Source organism: Armigeres subalbatus, chromosome 1 (assembly GCF_024139115.2).
Source record: "Armigeres subalbatus isolate Guangzhou_Male chromosome 1, GZ_Asu_2, whole genome shotgun sequence".
In the NCBI taxonomy this organism is placed as follows: domain Eukaryota; kingdom Metazoa; phylum Arthropoda; class Insecta; order Diptera; family Culicidae; genus Armigeres; species Armigeres subalbatus.
This window is the reverse complement of record NC_085139.1, coordinates 205,219,258-205,227,353: the sequence shown is the minus strand read 5'-3', so window position 1 is coordinate 205,227,353 and position 8,096 is coordinate 205,219,258. Positions and strand designations below refer to the sequence as shown.

Here is an 8,096-nt window from a genome sequence, read left to right as displayed (position 1 = left end):
GGTGCTCCATGGTTATAGGCTGCCATAACAGCCCGCGGTTTGATTCACGGTCAATCGCATCTACCAGAATCTCATCGATTACGATGAGGAACAGTAACGGTGATAGAATACATCCTTGCCTCACACCAGCTACGACCCGGATAGGGTCGGACAAGACCCCATTGTGCAGCACTCTACACGAGAAGGCCTCGTACTGTGCCTCGATGTGGCCGATGATTTCCTCAGGAACTTCCTTGCGTCTCAGGGCGCCCCACATATTCTCGTGATTGAGACTGTCGAAAGCTTTTTCGTAGTCAATGAATACCAAGTAAAGGGACTCTTGGAATTCGTTGACCTGCTCCAAAATGATGCGGAGCGTGACAATATGGTCCACACAGGATCTTCCGGCACGGAATCCGGCTTGCTGCCGTCGGAGAGTCGCATCGATCTTCTCCTGAATCCGGGCTAGGATAATTTTGCACAGAACTTTGAGAACGGTACACAGCAACATAATGCCTCGCCAGTTATCGCATACAGTCAGGTCACCCTTTTTGGGCACCTTCACTAAGATACCATGCATCCAGTCGACCGGGAAAGTTGCGGTGTCCGGTGTCCCAGATATTACGAAATAAACGATGCAGTAGTTGAGCGGATGTCATGGGGTCAGCTTTGAGCATCTCGGCTGATATGCGGTCGACCCCTGGGGCTTTATTCGATTTCATGCTTTGGATGGCTGTTTGAATCTCTAGCAGTGATGGAGCTTCGGTATTGACGCGTGTTATACGTCGGATCCTAGGCAGGTCATGCCGAGGTGGTGATGGCCTGGCTGGCACTTGAAAAAGTTGTTCGAAGTGCTCGAACCAGCGTTTCAGCTGGTCAGTTGGGTCGGTCAATAACTGATCATTCGCGTCTTTCACAGGCATCGTTGCATTCATCTTCGCCCCGCTTAAGCGTCGTGAGATATCGTAGAGGAGGCGAATGTCCCCGGTTGCGGCGGCTCTCTCTCCTTCGTCGGCCAGAGAGTCTGCCCACGCTCGCTTGTCCCGTCGACATGAGCGTTTTACTTCCTTCTCAAGAGCCGCGTATCGTTGACGGGCTAAGACTTTGGCTCCTCTGGTTTTCGATCGCTCTATCGCGGCTTTGGCTTCTCTTCGCTCCTCTATCTTTCTCCAGGTCTCATCGGTGATCCATTGTTTTCTCTGGGTGCGTAGTTCGCCCAGATTGTTCTCGCTGGTGGTGATGAAGGCATTCTTGATGGCGGTCCATTGGTCTTCCACGCTGCCACCTTCCGGAATATCTGCAGCACGCGTCTCCAGTTCTTCAACGAAGGACCGTTTCACCGTGGCATCTTCCAGTCGGCGTGTGTTGAATCGTCGTCCAACTCTTTCCTCCTGCCGACGAATCCGCGCAATGCGCAGGCGTATTTCGCCGATGAGGAGGTGATGATCAGACGCGATATCGGCACTCCGTTTCCATTTTCGGCTGATGCAGATGTGGTCGATGATTTGATTTTCTGTAAAGCCGTCACAGGAGACCCACGTGACCTTGTGAACTGGTCGATGAGGGAAGAGCGAACCTCCGATCACCATGTCGTTATTACCACAAAATTCTGCGAACAGCTCTCCGTTTTCGCTCATTTCTCCGAGACCATGGCGTCCCATAATGCGCTCATGGTTCGAGTTGTCGGATCCGATCTTCGCATTGAAGTCGCCCAAACAGATCTTGATATCACCCTTCGGAATTCTATCTACGACGGCATCGAGTTGACTGTAGAAGTTCTTTTTGTCTTGCAGATCGGCAGCATCGGTTGGCGCATAACATTGGATTATAGTAAGGTTTCGGACCCGTGTTCTAAATCTGGCAACGATTATCCTTTCACTTATAGGTTCCCACTTCATAAGCGCAGAGTGTGCCTGAGCGCTTAGTAGGAAGCCAACTCCGCGATGCCGGGAGCGTGTTCACCTCGTAAACCAGAGTATAGCAGAACTTGTCCCGACGGCGTTCTGTGTTCTCCAAAGTTTGACCAACGGACTTCACTCAGTCCCAGGATCTCAATCTTCATGCGGCGTGCCTCATTGGCAAGTTGTGCCAATTTACCCTGCTGGGCTAGGGTTAAAACGTTCCATGTTCCTATTCGTGTCCGTTGTTTCGCGCTAAGAGTCGTCGCCGTAAAATCAGTCCGTATTCTTTCATTATCGGATTCTCGAACAAATTGATGTTTCGGGAACAGTAGGTTGTTGGCCCAAGGTTCCCTATCCACCGGGATGGGGCTGCCATCTTAGGTATAGCTTCCGGGGAATAGCATTTCATACTCAGCCGCTGGATGCCAGAACAGACGCTGTTGGAGCCGCACCTCCTTGGTGGACAGACGCTCGATCAGTCGGGTCAAATTTGTTTAAAGTCCCACCCAACACCAGGACTAGGCTAGTGCGCTTTGAGCGGCACACGGTCGCTTTGATAGGGCCTGCTTGGGGACACATGCAGCTTTTATAGAAGTTCAACAGAGCCCACTGTCGAACCCCACCACATCCTAGGCAGACCCCACAGTACGCACCCTCTCACTCTAGCTGATGTCAGAAGGACAACAGTGCCCAGGCTGCACTACCAGCTAAGTACGCAACCCTTAGCTGGCGGTCAATTGTCATCGGAAGACCCGTGGAAGCGTGAGTATTGGAACTTGTGAGGACCAGAGCTATGTTAGGCGCCCCTTCCCGGATGTCAACTCTTCATTTCGCAGCCCAACGCATCCCGCAAAGGCTTCGTGCCGCGAGCCGAAATGTGCTGGGATAATGATGGGAGCATCTTGACGGACGAACTTGTGGTGATCGAAAGGTGGAAGCAGCACTACGAGGAACATTTGAATGGCGCTGAGGGTACAGGCAATGAAAGTCAAGGCAGTGGAGGAGATGACTACGTCAGTTTATCGGATGATGGAAGCCAACCAGCCCCCACCTTGAGGGAAGTTAAGGATGCCATCCAACAGCTAAAGACCAATAAAGCAGCTGGTAAGGATGGTATCGGAGCTGAGCTCATCAATGTGGGCCCGGAAAAGCAAGCCACTTGCCTGCACAAATTGATAGTCAGAATCTGAGAAACTGAGCAGCTAACGGAGGAGTGGAAGGAAGGGGTTATATGCCCCATCTACAAGAAAGGCGACAAGCTGGAGTGTGAGAACTTTCGAGCGATCACTGCCGATCAATGCCGCCTATAAAGTGATATCCCAGATCATCTTATTGCGAGCTTCCGGTAGCGGGTAGAGCAGAACTACAAAAGCGGACACAAAGCAAACAAAACTGGAGGACTAGAACACCAACAAAATCGAAAAAAGCCACAAATCTAATTTCATACATATATTTGGGGCATTTGCCCTCATCTTCTTCTCCACCTAGCTCTTATCTTCTCATCTCATTTCTCCTTCTCTGTCTTTCTGATTTACAACATAGATTTTTCGTACTCACGGTCTCTTCACAGCATCTGCTGTACCTTCTGTGTTCGAAGCGTCACCCTACACTAGATTTCGGGGGAGCTCTCGCTGCCGCGACTGCTCGCCTGCCGCATTTCACTGCCGTCCCACGCATGCATCCTAATCACTCTGCTGGAGACCCCTCTGGCCGTCCAGTGCGACCGCGTAACTGGATGGGGTCCCTCCGAGTGATGCACTGAAGGGCTGCTTGTTCCCGAGACTGTCTCCTTCGACTCAGTCCTGCCGGACATGCGAAACGCAATCGTTGCTCCGGAAATTCTTCGCGACGCAATGCTGCCGATCCACCCGGATCTCGATGACGGAAGTTGGCTCCACAGAAAAAAAAACCCTGTTAAATCACTAGTTTTAGCATCCGATCCACAATGGAACTCACGGCGAAGCACTTACCCAGCGGGGTTTTTCTGCTCAATCCGAACCAACGCTTTCGTCTCTCCTCGTACCAGTTTGGGCCACCAGGTGTTTGATCTTCGTCAGCTAATGGCACGGAAAGTCTGAGGTTAGATTCGCTAAATGTCGCATTGGACAGCATTTACCTTCAGAATTGCAAGAAATGGCACGTTACTTTGTGATTCCGGTTGTACTGGGAACGAATCGTGATCACGCGGGTTTCCGTTTTCTTCCCGCGGCTAGGTTGTGCCGTGATCCGAAACTTTGCACGTGCGTGCTTCCTGCGGGTTATTTTAGGTTAAGTTGCCAGCAGCTTTAAAGCGAGACGAATTATCTGGGGTCTTACCTTATGTCCGTGTCTCAAACCGTGAAACTCCCACGGGACACTGTGTCGGAAAGGTACCGTCTACCCGGCACCACACGGGGCCGGAATATCAGCAATTTAACTTACACTGCACTGGCCACTTTCACTGACCCCCGAACTATTTGCTTGTTTGCCTTTCGATGCAGGCAAGTGGTGGGCGAAGAATGAGGACTATTTTCCGTTTTTTCCGTTCTCTTTCTGTGCGGCCTACGATGGTGTGTGCGTGTGCATGAGGGCAGGTGTCAATTTGACAAACGTCAATTTTTGATAGGTCTGTCCCTTGTTGTTCGAATACACGGAGCGCTCTTGACACGGCAGTTGATGTTCGAAAAGTTTGCACTGAATCAAAAGTGCACTTCGCATGTTGAGCTATGTTTCTTCAAATAGTTTTTTTCGTTCGTTTTCTTAATAATTAGTCCTTATTAATTCTAAATCAGAACTAAACGTAACAATCTTCCGTCGTCTGTCTTGTCTTGTCTTGTCTTAGCACATGCACAGCCAGTATTGAAAAGCATCCTGGAAATGTCGGTTGTATTCCCGAGCATTTTCTTGTCTGCATTAATATTCGCAGCATATTGTAAATATGACACAGATATTAAAACGGCCGGGGAGTTATGGATTTTCTCCCAAATTCAAGCCTGCACGGTAACAATCTTCCGTCGTCTGTCACTCATTAGTGAATGAGTTCGTGGGAAGCTATCACGCCGGCTTCGTTGACGGCCGCTCGACAACGGACCAGATCTTTACTGTACCGCGAATCCATCAAAAATGTCGTTAACCATCTGTTCGTTGATTTCAAGGAGGCTTACGACAGTATAGACCGTGTAGAGCTATTGAAAATTATGGACGAGAACAGCTTCCCTGGGAAGCTGACCAGACTGATCAAACCAACGGTGGATGGTGTGCAAAACTGTGTGAAGATTTCGGGCGAACACTCTAGTGTGGGGAATAAAGTGAGTCCGAAGAATGCATTTGCATTTGTTGGTTACATTGATGGATAAAATGGAACGTATTTCTTATTTCATGATGAAAATAATGAAATAAACTAAAATATTTAAAAATGACATTAATAGAAAAAATGATAACGAATTTGAAATTCAATCGTAGTTGGCATTTGAAATGCCAGCATACTAAGAAGCTAATGAGAAGAAACTTGAAATTCAATCTCAGTAGGCTGACAGGAACGGTGAAAATAAACGATCATTCAGTGTTCTGTTTTTGAGGCGTGAACATGCGAATTATCCTTCGGTGTTCCGCGCTTGTTTTCGTTGGTGAGAGGCAAATCGGAAGACGGATTTGCTTGGCTACGACATCTAGTTCGTTCGAATCACGCAGGGGACTTAGACAAGGTGATGGGCTTTCGTGCCTGTTGTTCAACATTGCGCTAGAAGGTGTCATGCGGAGAGCCGGGTGTAACGGCCAGGGTACGATTTTCAACAGATCCAGGCGGGGATACCTTCGAGGTTGTCGAGGAATTCGTCTACCTTGGATCCTTGCTAACGGCTGATAACAATGTTAGTCGTGAAATACGAAGGCGCATCATCTGTGGAAGTCGGGCCTACTACGGGCTCCACAAGAAACTGCGGTCAAAAAAGATTCGCCACCGCACCAAATGTGTCATGTACAAGACGCTGATAAGACCGGTTGTCTTCTACGGACATGAAACATGGACAATGCTCGAAGAGGACTTGCAAGCACTCGGAGTATTCGAGAGACGGGTGTTTAGGACCATCTTTGGTGGTGTGCAAGAAGACGGTGTGTGGCGGCAGAATGAACCACGAGCTCGCCCAGCTCTACGGCGAACCCAGTATCCAGAAGGTAGCTAAAGTCGGAAGAGTACGATGGGCAGGACATGTTACAAGAATGCCGGACAGCAACCCTGCAAAGATGGTGTTCGCTTCCGATCCGGCAGGTACGAGACGGCGTGGAGCGCAGCGAGCGAGATGGGCAGACCAGGTGCAAAACGACTTGGCGAGCGTGGGGCGTATTCGAGGATGGAGAGATGCGGCCTCGAACCGTGCATTGTGGCGTCAAATTGTTGATTCAGTGTTATCTGTTTAGATGTAGACTAAATAAATGAATGAATAGGAATTAACTTTGAACTCAACTGAACATGTTGAAGTAAAAGTGTGTGGGTTACCATTTTCTGAATATTTCAAGGATTCATTCACATAAGGAAAATTTCTCAGAAAGCAATAAAGTTCTCATAGAAAAGTTTTGAAGTATTGAAATTCCCGTTTTTCAGTGGCCACCTGATTTTTTTTGGATTTTCAAAAGATTTGGAGATGTATATGTATAGGAAGTATATTTGAGGTATAGCTTGAGCTAATTCAATTGAATTGTCTCTTCCATATTTTAACATCACAAGGGTTAATTTACAATTTCATGAAATTTGTTAAGTAACGACGACCAACATCGCTACGGTTTTCATTATTTTGGCCCGACCCTACGGCATCTATTGTGCAGTGAGACCGTTTCCAAAGCTCGCCATTAGATCCTGGTTTGTTTGAAGCAAATTTATCGTTTGTCACATCTGCTCTAGCGTGGAAATCATTGATATTCATCGATATTTCCGCTTACTTTGGATGCCACATAACACCGTCGGTGTGCATTGCATCCCGTTCCCATAGAATGGAAAAAGAGACCGTGGAACAGTGTTTGGTATGGTATAGCGAAACTGGCGCGTTGTCCCAAATTGCATAATTGTCACAAGTTTGACTCCACCTTTTAATCATTTTTTGGTACATTTCGATATTTATTATTTGGGCTTGTTATACTTATACACGGTTAGAAAAAAGTACCTAATTTTAGGTACTTTTTTTCTCTTGCATCTCCCTCCCTCTTCCTTTTGTTGTCATAAAATGAAGAGCAAAACCACTCAACAAGGGCATTAAAGTGCGGGAACCCAACGTTGGGTAATCTCATGTTTACAAAAGTTGAGTGAACTTTACCTAACTTTTGGTTAGTTTCTAATTAAAATTAAGTATATTTTACTTAATATTAAGTGAATTTTGCGTAAATCCGAGAAAAAATTACTTAATTTTGGGTTCCCACACTAAACCCCTGATTTGAGTGAAAAGTACCCAATATTAGGTACTTTTTTCTAACCGTGTACGAGGGTTATTTCTGTAAGCTTGATGTTTCTAATGATGTTTACGCCACTTAGGCAATCATGGAAACAGCACAATAAGGAAAATGTCCGCTCACGCGACGGGTGCAAATTGCTCTATACATAACATATGTGTTTGCTTAGTACTTTCTCCCCTGAATTACTGTGTAGTAGCTTTAGTTTGTTTGTCTACAGATAGAAGTTGGTTTAGTCCTTTGCTATTGTTGAATGCTGTTCCATTGGACAAACTGCTTCCCGAAGAAGCTGAGAAACTTACGAATCATTTTACTATGCCATTTATTTTCATTGAATTGAGGATTTCAGTGAAGACAGGCAAATAAATATTGGCTGGTACTTTGTGTAGCGTTAAACATTCCTTTTGATATTCGATGTCGATAAAATAGTTAAAAAAAAGGTTTTGCACGTTCTGTTCCATTTTGTCGTTGAATAACAAAACACAACTATTATTTTTTCAATGGTTGACTCTGTTTTCGATTTCACATGATGATTTGCGCGCATTGTTACATCCTCCATATCTGGTTTCATTACATCGCTTCCAATCAGGAAAGATTTGTTGGCAGCATTTTTCACGCTCCAGAGCTCCAGGAGCAGCTCCCAGCAGATAGACATCTTTAATCTCATAAATAATAGAGAATCAATTTAATTAGGTTTTCAAGCACGTTCTCCAGTTTAATTGCGGTGTTTGTGGTTTTTCTCAATTTTCCTCTTGCCATCATCGTGCTGCATTGGTACGTTCACAGCTGAATTGAGAC

The 8,096-nt window shown here is 46.6% G+C and overlaps 1 long non-coding RNA gene across 1 annotated transcript; it reads right to left on the bottom strand.

Annotated features, from left to right (window-relative positions):
• Positions 1–3,314: 3,314 nt before the first annotated feature.
• On the bottom strand, positions 3,315–4,441 carry LOC134210114 (uncharacterized). The gene is made up of 4 exons (XR_009978803.1): positions 4,197–4,441; positions 3,997–4,131; positions 3,851–3,937; positions 3,315–3,791 (listed from the first exon to the last, which is right to left on the bottom strand). It is a non-coding gene; the product is annotated as an uncharacterized LOC134210114 (long non-coding RNA).
• Positions 4,442–8,096: the final 3,655 nt, after the last annotated feature.